The 18,086-nt window shown below is 48.8% G+C and overlaps 1 long non-coding RNA gene across 1 annotated transcript; it reads left to right on the forward strand.

The window, feature by feature from the left end:
- The first annotated feature begins 4,110 nt into the window (after positions 1–4,110).
- Positions 4,111–5,501, forward strand: LOC308594423. The gene is made up of 2 exons (XR_014011464.1): positions 4,111–4,431; positions 4,640–5,501. It is a non-coding gene; the product is annotated as an uncharacterized lncRNA (long non-coding RNA).
- The last annotated feature ends 12,585 nt before the right edge of the window (positions 5,502–18,086 follow it).

An 18,086-nucleotide genomic window follows, 5' to 3' on the forward strand; every position in this document is an offset into this window, starting at 1 on the left:
TTGAACTTAGCCCATTGTCTCTCACAAAGATTCCTGGCTTGACCACCTCAGCCGTCTCTTCCTCTACGAAATTCAACCTTAGAGATCTAAAACAGCAGGGCTGCAGGGGACCCGAAAGAGATGTTCTGGAAAGATGCTGTGATTTGAGTTAGGCGCCCAGGCAGCGCATGTGCAATGCTGTTGGATTCTGGAGCTGATGACTTAACGGTGCTGATCCAACGAGTTGTGGGGGGCTGTTTCTGTTCCCCCACACACAGAGAAACACACCATAGCTGCATTTCTTTAGGGGAAGGAGAGTTTCCCCCGCACAACTGCACGCAGGGCTCTCCGGAGAGTGGCATCATCTCTTTCATTGCTGCCATGGAGACATTTATTAAAAGATATGAAATCTTGTCAGCAGCAAGATCAATTGGTTGGGGTTGTCAAATCTTCTGCAGGCTTTCAGAGGCCTTTCTTCCTTAACAAAAGGGGTGGGGTGGGAAATGGATTTGCCTGTCAGCACCATCAGATAATCCGCAGCAAAGGTGCAGAAATAGAAACCCAGATATGTATGATGAGCATTTGGCAACCGGTCTTGCCGACATCTCCGATAAAGCAGCGGCAGGCTGTGAGAAACTGACGCTTAGAAAGTTAAAATTCTGCACTTAGGCAATCTATAACCCTGCCAACCGGGTTCTGTGAACTGCATAAATTATGCAAATTAGCAACTGTGCCTCACGTTCCCATCCCGTGGATTTAATTCCGCGGTGTTATTATCGGGCATCATTTATTCTGGTTCCAATGGACAGAGAGAGGTATTGCAAGGGGTTTGGGCCCAGACCTTGACATCGTCTTCTAGATTCTGAGAATCCATCCCAATGACTGCTCCCCACATTAAATGGGGGGCACCCTTTGTGTGCTCGCATGCAGCCCCCTGGACCCTATGCGGTACCATTAGAACAGGCTTGGCCTCGTCTTCCCCAGGTGGGATACCTGGAGGTCTCCGCCTACCTCAGCCAGCTGCCCAATCCCGCCTGGGGAGGCGTTGCCAAGGTGATCAGGCCAGGTAGGGGGAGGGACCACCCTGCCCACACAATAGGGGAAGGATCTTGGGTAGTCCCTCTACCTGGCCTGATCACCTTGGCAACGCCTCCCCAGGCGGGATTGGGCAACTGGCTGAGGTAGGCGGAGACCTCCAGGTCTGTGATAATGGTGCCGCATAGGGTCCAGGGGGCTGCGAGCGACCGCGCAAAGGGCACCCCCCATTTAATGTGAGGAGCGGCCATTCCGTGTTAAGCACATCAAATAATAGATACTCACTATGCTTTCCAGGGGGTTATAAACTTGGTTTCAAAAAAAATAAAAATAAAAGCTGAAAGTTTCAGGAAGTTGAATCCTGCACTCCCTTCTGTGCTTTCCTTTGCTCCTGCAAAAATAAAAAAAAACACAGTGTATGCACATAAACTCTGTCCCTAAATAGACGTCTATTTGCTCTGTCTGGCACACCTCTCCAGCTGCTCCCGCTCCAAGCCTGTTCGTCTTCCCTGAATTTGAGGGTCGAGTTTTGAATTAGGGTTTCTACAAGGCCACATTTGTTAAAGCTTATCTGTTTGTTGGCTTAGCGCCGCCTTTAGCCTTGTGTTGTCATGACAATGGGTTAAAAGAGCCTGCTTGCAGGAATCGCCTCAGGATTGGCCTTTCTCAACCTTGGGTCCTCAGATGTTGTTGGACTACAAGTCCCATCATCCCTAACTAGCAGGACCAGCGGTTAGGGATGATGGGATTTGTAGTCCAACAACATCTGAGGACCCAAGGTTGAGAAAGGCTACTCTGAATGGACACCATTGGTAGACAGCCTGCCAGATGAAATGGGCCATTGATCTGGCCCTGATCATCTTCCTCACAAAGCGGGGCATCCAGAGGAGGTCCAGAAAACCCAATTCCCATCTCTTCACACCAGAAGTCACACCAGATCCTCCAAACATCCTATTTCTTGAGCGTTCAACCTGATCCGCTTTGCAAAACGCCTACGCAGAAGTAATATTGCATCCAGTGTTTATTGCGCATTCATTCTGATTTGTTTGCAGAGAGGTCACACCATTACAATACAGTTATATAATGTGCAGTGATCCTGATTTGCTTGCTGGGTGTCTATACGTCTTCCCATTAATCATTTGTTTATCCTTTTCTTAACCGCAGTTCTTCATCGCTTCCCCAACCGCAAAAAGTCAGCTTCTTTTTAAACAAAAATTTGGTGTGCTGGGGCAATGACGTGCTTGAATCCATTTTAGCGGTGCATAGCTAAATTCCTGCTGGCATGAATCCATGACATTCTGGAGACACCTGTGCTCTCTTTAATCCGGAATAAATCCATTATGTCAAAGGACACCTCCCTCCTAAGGATTTAAACCACTTTAACATTCATGGCTTCCCTCTAAAGCAGTACTGTAGTGAGATGACGTCTTGAGATAATGGTCTGAAAACTCCCATCAGCCCTTCAAGGGACTACAGTTCCCAGCATGCCTTGAGGAAAACCAAGACAGTTGAAGTGACAAAAATCCAAAGGATAACATTATCTTTAAAATATGACCAAGGGATGCCTCAGATTAAGTGGAAAGGGATTTTTGGGGAGCGGGACACTGATAATGGTTGAATATTGGAGCGCTAAGGAGAAATAATCCAGTTTGTTGGTGAAACAGGATCTTGAGACCCAACGTAGAGGAGATCTCTTTGGCAGATTCCCAAGACAGGGGGTACATAATGGGTGGAGACCCTGGTACTCCAGTTATTGTTGAATGCCAGCTCCCCCTCTTCATCCCTGACCACTGGACATGCTGGCTGGGGCCACTGGGAGCTGGAATTCAACAACCTCTTCAGGGCCACAGACATCCCCATCTCTGATACAGGGTGCAAAAGTGTTGTCAGAATGGCAGAGAAGCAGGCTTGACTCCGCCAGTGCCTCGTGAGCTTTTGGACAATCTTTGTTCACAAAATAGCTAGGAGATAAGGAGATCTTCCCCTCCGTATTCAAAAATTAAGAAGAGTCCTTCTGGATCAAGCCAGTGGCCCATCTTAGACCAGCATCCTGTTCTCACAGTGGCCCACCAGATGCTTGTTGGAAACCAGCAATCAGGATTCGAACACAAGACCGTCCTGTGGTTTCCAGGAACTGGTCTTGAGAAGCATTGCTGGCTCCATCTGTGGAAGCAGAGCCGAGCCATTCTGGCTAGCAACCATTGATAGCCCTCTCATCCATGAATTTATACAATCCTTTTTAATCCTGTGGGGGAGAGTTCCATAGGCTAACGATGTTTTGCATGAAGCAGGGCTTTCTTTACTGCATTATTTTGGGCCACCGAACCAACCTCATGATGGTCATGCTGGACATCCTGTTTGCATCGTTTGGCGCACAGCGCCGCAAAAGAATTTCCCTCCCAGAACAGGTTTTACATCCAGAATTAATTGCAACCCATCATGGGGGGGTCGAGGGCAAGGCGTGAGGGACCCGAAGATAACCGAGGGGACTGTGGGGGGGAAACTCGTTTCTCAAAGCACTTGTGACTTTCTGCATCACTCATTATAAGTAACTGAAAATGTGTTAGTGTGCCAGAAAGAAAGAAAGAAAGAAAGAAAGAAAGAAAGAAAGAAAGAAAGAAAGAGTCCAGCAATTAAGCTATTTTTTTAATTATATAAATATATGTATATTTTAGTCTTTAGAGGAAATGTGCCAGTGTTCTGAGAACCAAAATGTTTGTTTCCCCTTGTGTCTCGAGACAGATCCCAAATACCAAGTGGGAAAATGGCTTTATGGGAGGGGGAAAGCTGTGAAAGGGGGGGAGAGAGGAGGGCACGGGGGGGGGGGGAGAGAGAGAGAGAAAGACACGACATGGCAATCAACAGGTTAAATCTCAGCCAGTTCCCTGAATGGCTGGTGGTTCTCAAACGCTGGAGTCTTTCCCTTGCAATCAAATTTTGAGGCTCGCTCAACTAGATGCTGTCGGGATTGCGATAGGATGCTGAGGAGCATGTGTCATTCTGGGAAGCAGGGTGTGGTTTGTTTCTCGGAGTCCAAAGAGATTTCATTCCTCGCAGCAAATCTGAAACATTCCATTCTTCCCACCCACCCCTCCAAAAAAGAACCCCCACCACCAGACTGAGTGGTGGAAGATTTCAGCACAAAATGTGGATCTCAAATTTCGGGCATCCCGCAAAATGCTGAATTTCGTCTCTAGAAATCCAGAATTTGAAAAATTCTGTTTGATTTCAGGAATCTGAATTTTTGTTCCACTGCCATCAGCAACGGCGTCCTGGACACCTGTACTCGGAGCCATCTCTGGGCCGTATTTCCCAAAGTTGGGTCTCCAGCTGTTTTCGGACTACAACTCCCATCACCCCTAGCTAGCAAGGCCAGCAGTCAGGGATGATGGGAACTGTAGTCTGAAAACAGCTGAAGTTTGTGAAACGCCAGACCACAGCCGAGCTAGTGCATTAGATCCCTTTGCTTAACTAATGCAGAACATGCTCAGGCCATGGGATGTGGCATTTGCCAGAGGGAAAGGGAGAGAGCTTTGCTACAGCTCAGCCTGATTTTGTTCTGCACATTTGGCTAGGTGTGCAGCCACAGAATCACAGAACAGTAGACTTGGAAGAGACGCCAGAGTTCATCTAATCCAGCCCCCTGCAACGCTAAAGAATCCTGCACTGGCATTCACAAGTGTGTGTGTGTGTCGCACAATCAAAATGAGGCAAAAGCTTCACAAGATGTCAAAATGTCGAATTTGAATCTCATCTCAAACTACATCGTGGACAATATCCAGGGATGCAATCGCATTCCACGTACAAACCGTAGCAGCCACAACAGCATCGTTTGGGGAAAGCAAATCCTCCCCCTAAAAAAAAGGTGGGGGATAGAAAGTTCACACTTTCTTTTGTAGCTTCTCCAAGAGATGACGAGGACACATGCAGAGTTATTCTCAAAAAGAAAGATCCTTGTTTAAGAACCACCACCATTCAGGAACCTGGAGATTTGCCTGTGTGGGACTGGGAGGAAAAACCTTTGCACTGCAGACGGGAAGTTAAGTTTTCTTTCGTTATCAGCCTTGGCTCGGTTGGGGCCCATCGGACGTCCGGGACTACAAATCCCATCAGCCACAGCCAAAGCGAGCTCTTGCTATGGCTGATGGGTTTTGTAGTTCAAGACGCCCGGAGGGCCTTAGCTGGGCCAAGCCTGCACTAGAGGGTGAACTGGCAAAGGGCAAAGCAAGAACGGTGAAGCTTTAAGGTGCAGCAAGAAGATGGGAGCTGAGACTGGCCGAGGGAGAGACTTGCAAACCTGCCGCTTTACGTTAATCCCGGTGACTCTCTTGAGGCCTCTCCTCCCATCAAGAGACCGTCATACTTTTTTGTTTGACATTTGGGGGGGCAGAACTGTCATCTGTAAAACGCACTTTGGTGTTGTTGCTTTGAAACTTTGCCGAATGTAAACAATGCGTATTTAAAATTAAAAAACCAACAAAAACCAACTCTGTGTTCTAAGAGCTATTTTATGATTCAGTGGTGAATAAAGGTTCTTGAATTGAACAGGGCGTGATTTTTTTTCCCCCATTCGAGGTGCCCAGTTAACAGACAGAGCCATTTCGGCTGAAAATGGAGGAAGACACCCTCGCTTTTCCCCAACAGGATTCATGGCTTAAATAACATTTCCACACATTAAGAAAAGAGAAAAGCATCCTTTCAAACCTTGAGACCTCCTTCCTTCCCTCCATGGCTTCCAATTCTAAATTTTATTCCTGCATCTTTCACTGAAATCTATCTGTTATATAATCATAGTATCCAAAATCCATGTCACATTACAATACAAGTGTCATTGTATTCCTGCCACTGGTTTCAACTCTTTACAGTGATCTCTCAAATAGGTTAAAAAGTTATTCTAGTCTTTTAAAAAATACTTGGTCTTCCTGATTTCTGACCTTTCCCATCCGTCTTGCCATTTCCGCATATTCCACCAGCTTGATCTGCCATTATTCTCTGGTCGGTAGTTCTTCTTTTCATCTCTGAGCAAGAAGCATCCTTGCTTCTGTCATTACACACAGGTTACAATTCTGGCCATCATGCATATAAGCAAAATCACGTGTTGCCAGATCCCCTAGAAAAAACATTTTTTTAATAATGAAAAGAGCAAATCCAGCCTCCTCTGGTGACTCTCCAAACTGCTCCACAGCTCTCTGTCTGGCCTCCTCCAATCTACCGTATTTTTCGCTCCATAAGACGCACCTGCCCATAAGACACACCTAGTTTTTAGAGGAGGAAAACAAGAAAAAATATATATTCTGAACGAAACAGTGGATGCTTGATTTTTGTGGTTCATGCTGTGGCAGCCTCCTTTATCGCTAGAATCCCTTATCTCCCCTCCCGATCGCTTGCTGATCAGCTGGTAAGCGGCTTTGTTTCAACACCCCCTTCCCTCTTTCTAAAAATAAAAAGCACAATCTGCTTTTCGCCCCTGGGCAATTTAGCTCCAGGGACCAGACATTCACTCCATAAGACGCACAGACATTTCCCCTTACTTTTTAGGAGGAAAAAAGTGCGTCTTATGGAGCAAAAAATACGGTGTTTCCAAAGTCCTTCAAAACTTTCCGCAACATCCTTTGCACTCTCTTCCTCCCCTCCGCCAACACTCTCCCAACGTCTGGCAGATTGCAAGCCATTTCCACACAACACACACTGCACACATACTCTCTAGTTTATACCTTTTTAATAATAATAAATTTTATTTATACCCCGCCCTCCCCGGCCAGAGCCAGGCTCAAGGCAGCTAACACCAATAAAATAAAACCACAGTAAAAACATAATAGGGGGAAAAGAGAGGGAGAAAAAACCCCCAATTTAAAATACAGGTTAAAATGCAATTTAAAATGCAGCCTCATTTTAAAATAGCTGATAAATCAAGACCATAAGGGGAGGGAAACATAAGGGTCAGACCGAGTCCAAACCAAAGGCCAGGCGGAACAGCTCTGTCTTGCAGGCCCTGCGGAAAGATGTCAAGTCCCGCAGGGCCCTAGTCTCTTGTGACAGAGTGTTCCACCAAGTCGGGGCCAGTACTGAAAAGGCCCTGGCCCTAGTTGAGACCAATCTAACCACCTTGCAACCTGGGACCTCCAAGGTGTTGTCATTTGTGGACCTTAAGGTCCTCTGCGGGGCATACCAGGAGAGGCAGTCCCGTATAAGTGAAATCTGTATGAGATCGTATAAGTGAAATCTGCTGAGAAGGTGATATCTGTTGGGTTGGGCTAGATGACTTTTGCGGTCCCTCTACAACTACAACTCTATGATTTTGTTATGCTTGCTTGTATTTGCCACACCAGACACGCTGCGTTGGCTCCAAAGGTTGCCTTTTTGAACTGCGGAGCCTTCCTTTCACCAAAGGAGCTGGAAAAGGGTTGTGACACGGCCACTCCAATCTCTGAGCAGCAACAGGCTCCAGGGGTCCCAAGAGTTTTCCCCAGAATACATATCCCTTAGAATGAAGGCCAGCCGCTAAATTAATGAACCAATAACTAATAAATGGACGCACAAGGGTTTTGCGGGCGATGTTGCAGCTGGAACAAAATGTAGGTCGCGGGAGGTTGAAGGCGCTGAATCCAGGATGCAAATAATATTTCTAGGGAACTCCAGAGAACGCCTTGGGGCAGCCTCCATTTTTAATTAACAGACCCACAAACAGGATGAAAAACAACGCATGTCAAAATCTGGGCCAAATCCCTGCAATTCACCAGACTGTTTTATGTCTAATAATAGTTCTGATTCTCTAGAGGCGCTGAGGAATATCTCTCTACCAGCAGCAAGTAACTTGAGAGATTTCCCCGACATCCCATGTGCTCTACGTAGGATTAAGTTTGGGGTCCCCCAATGTAGCCCCCATGGGGGCCACCACCTCTAGACCCTCCCAATTATTATTATTATTTTGCAATGAATATTTGGGCAGGGGCTCCTGGCATTTGGCAGAGGCACTTGTCTTCAGCTGCGGGGCTACAGCCTGATCCTAAGAGGGTCTCAACAGGAATGTAAAAAAAGCTTTCAATCTGTTCTCAACAGCAGCCTTCCACACGCCGACACAGAAGTCCAGAAGGATTGGTCAGACCTCACCTGGAGTACTGTGTCCAGTTCTGGGCACCACAGTTCAAGAAGGACACTGACAAACTGGAACGTGTCCAGAGGAGGGCAACCAAAATGGTCAAAGGCCTGGAAACGATGCCTTATGAGGAACGGCTAAGGGAGCTGGACATGTTTAGCCTGGAGAAGAGGAGGTTAAGGGGTGATATGATAGCCATGTTCAAATATATAAAAGGATGTCACATAGAGGAGGGAGAAAGGTTGTTTTCTGCTGCTCCAGAGAAGCGGACACGGAGCAATGGATCCAAACTACAAGAAAGAAGATTCCACCTAAACATTAGGAAGAACTTCCTGACAGTAAGAGCTGTTTGACAGTGGAATTTGCTGCCAAGGAGTGTGGTGGAGTCTCCTCCCTTGGAGGTCTTTAAGCAGAGGCTTGACAACCATATGTCAGGAGTGCTCTGATGGCGTTTCCTGCTTGGCAGGGGGTTGGACTCGATGGCCCTTGTGGTCTCTTCCAACTCTATGATTCTAGGATTCTAGGATTCTAGGATCCAGACCCAAGTCCCCACTCCTGCCAGGGATGCTTTAGTTGTGATTCCCGCATTGCAAGGGGTTCCCTTCCAGCTGTTTGGCTTTGTGATTCTCTGGGAGAATCCCATCCTCACTGGGCTTGTCAGGCAAAGCCATAGGATTGCAGACCCTCCAAGTGCCCCTGTTTTCCAGGGACAGTCCCAGATTTACAGAAGCCCCCAAAACCAGGAGCTTCATAAGCTTTCTTCTTCCCGAACATCACAGCGACCGATGCCAACCGACAACCGGCTCACTTAGGGATTCACAGAGTCTTCACAGCTTTGGGTAACAGACCTCAGCAACTCAGCATTTTGGCTAATCTATTTTATTTACATATAAACACACACGGAGCACTGAAACATGGCTCCCTCTCTCTCTAGCATCAGACAGCAAAGAGAAAAAGACAAAGGGCAATAGTCGCACTTTACGGAACACAGTAACACAAACATCCTGTCTCCGTCAGTTCCCACTCTGTGGAGTCAAAACATACACCGTCATGTGAAAGACAACAATCCCATGACTGCAATCACGGAGCAGGAATTCTAACAGTTTCTGACTTGAGCCCAGAATGTCCCGCATTTCCTTAGGACGCCCCTATTTTCATCAGAGAAATGTTGGAGAGTTTACAACCCTCGAGCCAAGGAGATAAGTAGCTATATACCATTTAAAAGACATCGGAAGGCAGCCCTGTATAGCAGGCATAGGCAAACTCGGCCCTCCAGATGTTTTGGGACTACAACTCCCATCATCCCTGACCACTGGTCCTGTTAGCTAGGGATGATGGGAGCTGTAGTCCCAAAACATCTGGAGGCCCGAGTTTGCCTATGCCTGCTGTATAGGGAAGTTTTTCAGCGTTTAATGCTTGTTGTGTTTTTTATATATGTGGGAAGCCGCTCAGAGTGGCTGGGGCAACCATGTCAGATGGGCAGGGTATCAATAATAAAATTATTATCGTGAACATGATTATAATGGAATAGGGTGTCCCTATTTTCATTGGAGAAATGTGTGGGGTTGACCCAGCCACATCTGTCAAGGCAGCTCTTATCACAGCTCCAGCTGCGTGTTTGCTTTTAAGCTAGTTTAAATATTCAACAGGGGAACGGAGCCCGTGGTTAAAAAAACAGCCCACAGTCGAAAGGGGTGGGGGACAGGCATGCAAGATTTCCCAGTGCACAGAAAGTCCTGAGTAAGCGCCAGGTTGCTCCCCGCAGGCAGAAGTCAAGCTCCGCCAAGCCTTGCCACACCATGTCAAGCGAAATCTCCCTCACATTTTGACATGCAGATGTAGGTCAGCTGTTTCCAAGAGCAACCGGAACTGAGGAAGGGAACCCAGGCAGAAGGAAAAATCCCCCCCAGGATGTGCTCCCACCCTTCTTTTCCCTTCAGAAACTCCGATTGCAATTTTGAAAGTGGTTTTCTTTTGGGGCGCTGGGGGGGCAGGAAGCCTGGAGGGATTCCCCAATAAGCTCCCTAAATCTCCTAAACAAAGTTCACTGGTGGCTTACAGGCTTCGCGGAACATGTCCGGCGTGACGGATATTCTTTGTGACAACCTCTGCAGGAGAGGCGTTTTGTGGTTTCATATAGGACAGGGGAGACCTCATGACAGGCCTGCGGAGATGGAGAAGGGCTTTGGCTTGGGGACGCAAAGATCATCTGCTTTGAATGCAGAAGGTGCCCATGTTTGATTCTTCGTATCTCCAGGTAGGGCATAAGCTCTGGAAAGCTCTGGCCTAAATGTTCATGAAAATGGCTTCGCCTGGCATCAAAATGGTGGCAAGGTCAATGTCAGGCAGGCCTCCCTGGGGAGAACATTTGACATAGATAGGGAGCCACCACTAAAAAGGCCCTTTCTCTTGACACCGCCCTCCAGACCTCTCTCAAAGGTGATATATAGAGATTAACCTCAGATTATGATATCGGGGTCGAGGCCACCTTCTATAGGGAAAGTTGTCTGTATTCACATGAAATCAAGGTGGCTTTAACAAGGAAGGAAAGAGGTATCTCTGCGCTGGACCAGACCGTTCCCAAATTTTGCCAAAAGCTAAATTAAAAGCAAAATTGATGGTCCGTCGATGAGAATCTAAGGATTTAAATCAAGGATTCACAAACTTGGGTCTCCCAACTGTTTTGGACTACAGTTCCCATCATCCCTGACCACTGGTCCTGCTAGCTAGGGAAGATGGGAGTTGTAGTCCAAAAACAGCTGGATACCCAAGTTTGGGAAATGCTGATTTAAATCAAGAAAGTGCATGCTGCTCTGTTGGCATGGAGAGGGTGTCACAAAACCAAGCACCTCTTAGGAAAAACTAAGCTTACTTTTTAAAAGGAATGTCAAGAGAAGTATGGATTTTCTTAGCTGATGGGCCGTTCCCTTGGTTACGTTCTCCCTTGGCTGAGCATCGTACCACACGCACCCGAGCTGAATGGCAATCGATCTAAGTGTGCTGCTTTTGGGAGATGTTAAACTCGCAAATAAATGCAACCACCTGCACTGTTCCTTCAGAAAACAGCCTACATCTTTTACCCTAAAAAGCATCTCGGCTATAACAACACTTCCTGTGTAGGGCCAGGAAATAATTGCTGCCTAGTAGAGTAAAACCACGTAGCTGAACTGCTTCCTTGGAACAACAAAAATCCACAAAATCAGCATGCATATATATATATATGGGACGTGGGTGGCACTGTGGGTTAAACCACAGAGCCTAGGACTTGCCGATCAGAAGGTCGCCGGTTCGAATCCCCGCGATGGGGTGAGCTCCCATTGCCCCTGCTCCTGCCAACCTAGCAGTTCGAAAGCACACCAAAGTGCAAGTAGATAAATAGGTACCGCTCTGGCGGGAAGGTAAACGGTGTTTCCGTGCGCTGCTTTGGTTCGCCAGAAGCAGCTTAGTCATGCTGGCCACATGACCCAGAAGCTGTACGCCAGCTCCCTTGGCCAATAAAGCGAGATGAGCGCCGCAACCCCAGAGTCAGCAACGACTGTTTCTGTACTGGCAGTGATATATGGAAGTGAGAGCTGGACCATAAAGAAGGCTGATTGCCGAAGAATGGATGCTTTTGAATTCTGGTGCTGGAGGAGACTCTTGAGAGTCCCAAGGACTGCAAGAAGATCAAACCTCTCCATTCTGAAGGAAATCAGCCCTGAGTGCTCACTGGAAGGACAGATCCTGAAGCTGAGGCTCCAGTACTTTGGCCACCTCATGGGAAGAGAAGGCTCCCTGGAAAAGACCCTGATGTTGGGAAAGATGGAGGGCACAAGGAGAAGGGGACGACAGAGGACGAGGTGGTTGGACAGCATTCTCAAAGGTACCAGATTGAGTCTGACCAAACTGCGGGAGGCAGTGGAAGACAGGAGTGCCTCGCGTGCTCTGGTCCATGGGGTCACCAAGAGTCAGGGGTTCAGGAGCAGAGGCACAGGAAAGGGAGGAAACAGAGAGTGAGGGGGAGGAATCCGAAGGAAATATGAGCGATGACAGCGGCCCGAGATCTCCGAGTCTTTCCAGTGAATCGGAAGATTCACAGAAAGGGGCGCCAGTGGTCAGAACAAGGGGGGCGCCTAGGGGGACACACCAGGAAGAAGGGACCAGAGGAGACTCAGAGAGCAGCAGTTGGAAATCGGGACCAGCTTCCCCACCAGAGCACAGTAGGGGGGAGGGGTCGCAGGCATCGGGAGCTGGCGGCTCGCCGCAAGCGGGAAGGCAGGAGTTAGGATTGGCCACACCTCCATCGGGGAGCGAGGAAACGGTCAAGAGGAAGGTCGAAGGCTGCGCGCGCGCGCCAAGTTCAAATGCACAGGAAGGAGGCACAGTAAGCAGTCCGGATAGGGAGCCAGGTCCTAAAGCCCGCCGCAAAGAGGGAGCAGAGTCCGGGGGGTCGGCGTCAGAAGAGTCCAGGAAGGAAGAGACCACGGGGGGGTAGAGGGACCCAGAGGAGGAGGGAAAGACGGAAGAGGTGGAGTAAGGCTAGAGTATTAAGTTGGTGTACAGGAGGCGGAGACTCAGACGGAGCTTCGCCGGTCTAGCTTCTAAGACGTAGAGCTGCACGCTGCGGCTTGAAAATGGAACTTGTAACTCAATAAAGACTTTTGTACAGTAATACCGGCTAGCGTGGTCCTCTGTGAGCTGGGACCTGGAAGCAGCTCTGACAGTAAGCTCCGTCCCCAGTTGCACCAAAAGCCTTGCAGCGTGAGTGGACGCAGCGAGGGGTGAAGATTGGTGCTTTGCGAGCTCACGAAAGTAGGACGAGATGAATACTGAACAGCAGATAGCAGCCCTGCAAAATGCAGTGTCACATCTAAACACTGAGATACTCGCATCCAGGAAGAGGGAAGAAGAAGCGGCCGCCGCCTACAAGGATCTCCAAGTCAGGTTGGAAGTGCTTACAAAGCAGGGGCAACCGGGACCCAAATCGGAGGGAATTGGGCTGGGGAGAAGAGGAGGCAGCCTGGTATCTCATTTCGATGGGAATTTACAGCAGTACCCCAACTTCCGAGCAGATGTGCAGTTTGCGCTGCAACTGCTGGACAAAGACTTTAGAGATGAGCAAGAGAAGGTGGGGTTTATTCTATCCCATTTGCATGGAGACGCTAAAGCGTGGCTGCGCAATCTGTGGAGAGATAAGGATCCGGCACTCCGAAGTGCGGATGCCTTCATTAAAGCGATGGATTTATGTTTTTTATCAAATATAGACGTTGATATCACCAGAAAAGAGATACATAGGCTGAAACAAGGGAGGGCCAGTGTAAGGCAGTATCATTCCCGCTTTTTTGCACTGGTCAGTGCACTGGAATGGGACAAAGATTCAGCTCCAGTCAGAGATCTTTTCTGGGAAGGTTTGAACAGTGCAGTAAAGGACGAAATTGCGAGGGGGGAGAGACCCCGGAGCACTCAGGAGATCGTTCAGAGGGCGCTGACGATTGGGGTGCGGCTAGAAGACCGTCCATGGAGCAGGGACGAAGGGCATGGAGGACGCGAGGCGGCAAGAGCACCTTCCTTCTTTCCCAGGGATGCAGCGCGTGCGCACTCCACGCCTCCGCCAGGAGGAGGAGGGGAACCTATGGAGGTTGGAGGTGCCAGGGCTCAATCAGCAACCAGAGCCCTAGCACCGGGAGCAGTCAAAGTGAAGCCTCCTAGAGGGAACAGGAAGTGCTACCTCTGTGACAGTCCTCAGCACATGGCGAAAGAGTGTCCCCAGAGGCTCCACAAGCACACTGCAGCCTCCGCGACGGTAACAGAAGCAACTCAGCAGAGAGAACCACAGCAGGGAAACGACGGAGTCTGGCTGGAAACAGAGGCACTGGGGCCCAGCCAGACGAGTCAGTGAAGCAGTCCCCAGAGATTTTGCAGCCCACAGACCCCCTCCCGCCCAAACCAGTAGTGCAGCTCACCGCATCGCTCCAGCTACCCAATGGACTTACAATGGAAGTGCCAATTACCATTGACTCTGGTAGCAACGCGGACTTTATAGGACAGGATTTCATCGAGCAGCACAAGATAACGCTACTGCCAGCCACGCTGCCCCTGAAGGTTGTCACGGTGGATGGCAGGGAATTGCTAGGGGGGCAGGTGGTGCAGCAAACGCCACCGATGGTGATGCAAATTGGCAATCACAGAGAAGTCATCAGCTTTAATGTCACCCAGCTGTCGGACACGCCTATAGTATTGGGCATGAGTTGGCTGGACAGGCACAGTCCAACGTTGGCTTGGTACCAGCGGCAACTAACCTTCGGCTCCTCTTACTGTGCAGAACACTGCATCCTGTCCAGACCGGAGGGGGAAGAAGAGGACGCACAGCTGCAATTGGGCGCGCTGCAAGCAGTCCCCCACAAGTACGCAGAATTTTTGGAAGTTTTCTGCGAGAAGGAGGCGGACAAGCTGCCTCCCCACAGGCCCTATGACTGCAAGATTGACCTCCTGCCAGGGGCGACGCTGCCGACAGGGAAACTGTATTCCATGTCTGAAGATGAGATGCAGGAACTCAGGGAGTTCATAGATCATAATTTGGAGCGCGGGTTCATCCGGGAGTCCAAGGCAGTGGGGGGCAGTCCTGTATTCTTTGTGAGGAAGAAGGACACGCCCCAGAAAAGACTTGTGGTGGACTATCGGATTTTGAACTCAAAAACCAAGCCCACGGCTTTCCCCATGCCCAAAATCGATGACCTCCTCGCGACGGTGCGCAAGGGACGCGTGTTCACCAAGTTGGATCTGCGAGGGGCGTACAACCTTATTCGCATACGGGAGGGCGACAAGTGGAAGACGGCCATGTTCACACCCCTGGGCACCTACGAATACAGAGTTATGCCATTTGGATTACAAAATGGTTCCCACTGTTTTCAAGCTTTCATGCATCACGTGTTAGCGGGGCTCCTCTACAAGAAGTGTGTCTGCTTTCTGGACGACATCCTGATATTTTCAGAATCTCAGGAGGTTCACGACAGTGACGTCAAGGAAGTTCTGCAAAGGCTACGGGAGCATAGACTGTACGCCAAACTGGAGAAGTGCCAGTTCGACGTGACGGAGGTGGATTTCCTGGGCTACAAATTGTCGGACAAGGGGCTCGCCATGGACAGCGCCAAGGTTCGCGCAGTGTTGGACTGGAAGAGCCCGCGCAGCCGGAAGGAGGTCCAGCGGTTTATCGGTTTTGCCAACTTCTATCGCAAGTTCATCAAAGGGTTCGCGATGCAGACGGCGGCCATTACCGACACGCTCAGCTCCAAGAAGAAGAAATTCATCTGGACGGAGCAGGCGGAGCAGTCCTTTCGGAAACTCAAGCGTCTCTTCGCGTCCGAAGAGCAGCTACTGCATGTAAATCCTGGCAAACCGATGAGGGTTGAAACAGACACCTCAGATAGAGCCGTGGGAGCAGTCCTGTTGCAGCAAGACCCGCATGGGGATTGGAGGCCGTGCGCCTTCTACTCCAGGAAGCTCAGCAAGTCGGAGCAGAACTACGCCATCTGGGACAGGGAGTTGCTTTTGAATTCTGGTGCTGGAGGAGACTCTTGAGAGTCCCAAGGACTGCAAGAAGATCAAACCTCTCCATTCTGAAGGAAATCAGCCCTGAGTGCTCACTGGAAGGACAGATCCTGAAGCTGAGGCTCCAGTACTTTGGCCACCTCATGGGAAGAGAAGGCTCCCTGGAAAAGACCCTGATGTTGGGAAAGATGGAGGGCACAAGGAGAAGGGGACGACAGAGGACGAGGTGGTTGGACAGCATTCTCAAAGGTACCAGATTGAGTTTGATCAAACTGCGGGAGGCAGTGGAAGACAGGAGTGCCTCGCGTGCTCTGGTCCATGGGGTCACCAAGAGTCGGACACGACTAAATGACTAAACAACAACAAAATTGTCATTGGAGTCACCACTCTGGGTGTCCTAAAGAGTTGTTTTTACCAATAATTTTATTGTTCCAGTCTCTGCAAGCCTCCACATTGAGGTTGAGTTTGTTAGGGTTTTTAAGAACGAAGCAGTGTATACATTTTATGAAATAAAGTTGTTGTTGTTGTTTTATTTTCAACTTATACACCGCCCTGTACTCGGAGGTATCAGGGTGGTTCACAACAAGACCACAACATATAAAATCAAACCAAAAGCAGTAACCTAATAACATCCCCCCCCCAAAAAAAGCCACATTCTAAAAGGGTGTTGGATGTCAATAAGATCAGCCAAAGGCCTGGTTATATATATAATGAAGACCTAGAGGTGTTCATGATAAGGTATGCAAGCTTTCACGTTCACACAGAACGCTTTGGCTAAGTTCTCAGTGGACAGTAAGCTTGTTCCTGGACCTGGGGATCACATAATGGAATAGTCTCCTCTGTCCCCATCCAAATTCCTGCATGTAGAAAGCCAGGCTAAAGTATTTCCAGCCTGCGAGCTTTCTACATGCGGGGAACTGTGTCTGTATGTGTTTTTACAAACTGTGTTTGTACTCCATCATCCAAGTCCTTACCTGCTCTCTGATGCCACAGGTAGAACCTTTCATGCCTTGTTCCATTGCCCCAAGCACAAAGCCTCTCAATAAGGACTGCAACCTTTACAACACAGTCCCATCCTTCGCCACACAGCAGTCTTCGCCGTTGGCTTTAGCGAGACTCACTCCCAGGGATCTTGGTACGGGAAATTTGCCTGAAGCAATTAGACAGAAGTCTTTCCAGCCTCCCAGAAAGGCATCCCTAATTAATCTGGCAAAACGCTCTTTTAACAAAATCAGTTCTAATTATTCCTAACAGGTATGCTAATATTTATAAAATACTTTAGAAGCCTGCAGATGGCGGGCAGCGTTTCAAAGGGAAGCGAGGAGAGCAGTGCTGGATAAGGCCAAAGGGGGCTCATTTAGTCTACCATCCTCTTTGCCACATGGCCAGGCAGAAGGATGTGGAGGAGATTCGGTCCATGGCTTCTAGCTACGCTTTGCTGCTACAGTTGGGAGTCAACAATGCTTCTGAATCTCCAGAGATTCAGGAACAGGATTTGAGATCGGGGGGATGATGATGATGATTTATTTATCATTATCCACTGTCTTTACAACCCTGGACAGCATTGTTTTTTCCCTGACCGTGCAGCTCCCAAACCACACACAGAAACCATACTGTTGAGAGCGTATTAACTTATGGTCTGTGTGTGTGGTTTGGGAGCTGCACGGTCAGGGGAAAAACAATGCTGTCCAGGGTTGTAAAGACTGCAGAGAGAATAATTGGGTGCACTCTTCCCACCTTGGATCAAATCTACGCTTCCAGGTGCCATAAGAAAGCTGCAGAGATAGCGCAGGATAGTGCGCACCCCGGAAATGATCTCTTTCAGCGTCTGCCTTCTGGAAGAAGGTCCAGGGTTATAAAGACTAGGACTAGCTGCCTGAGAAACAGTTTCTAACCAAATGCGATTTTGGTTTTAAACACAGTGTAAGGTAGTCTCTATGGGAGTATAATGTATTTAATTATGGGGTATCAGAGTTTTTAGGGGGTTAACCAGGCTGGGATAGCAGGCTTGCTGGTTTTTGAATGTCTGATGTAGTTTTTTTCCAATTTCGTTGTTCTGTATGGGACAATGACAATAAAGATTATCGTAAATTGTAAATAAATTCAAAAATTATTTATACCCCACCCATCTGGCTAGGTTTCCCCAGCCACTCTGGGCGGCTCCTAAAAGAGGACTAAAAACAGAACAAAACTTCAAACACTAAAAGCTGCCCAAAACAGGGCTGCCTTCAGATGCCTTCTAAAAGTCAGATAGTTGTTTATTTCTTTGACATCTGACGGGTGTTCCACAGGGCGGGCGCCACCACCGAGAAGGCCCTCTGCCTGGATCCCTGCAACCTCACTTCTCGCAGGAAGGGAACTGCCAGAAGACCCTAGGAGCTGGGCCTCAGTGTCCGGGCAGAACAATGGGGGTGGAGATGCTCCTTCAGGTCAACGGGTGCCGAGGCTA

Source organism: Podarcis bocagei, assembly GCF_964188305.1.
Source record: "Podarcis bocagei genome assembly, chromosome: 9".
Classification (NCBI taxonomy): Eukaryota; Metazoa; Chordata; class Lepidosauria; order Squamata; family Lacertidae; genus Podarcis; species Podarcis bocagei.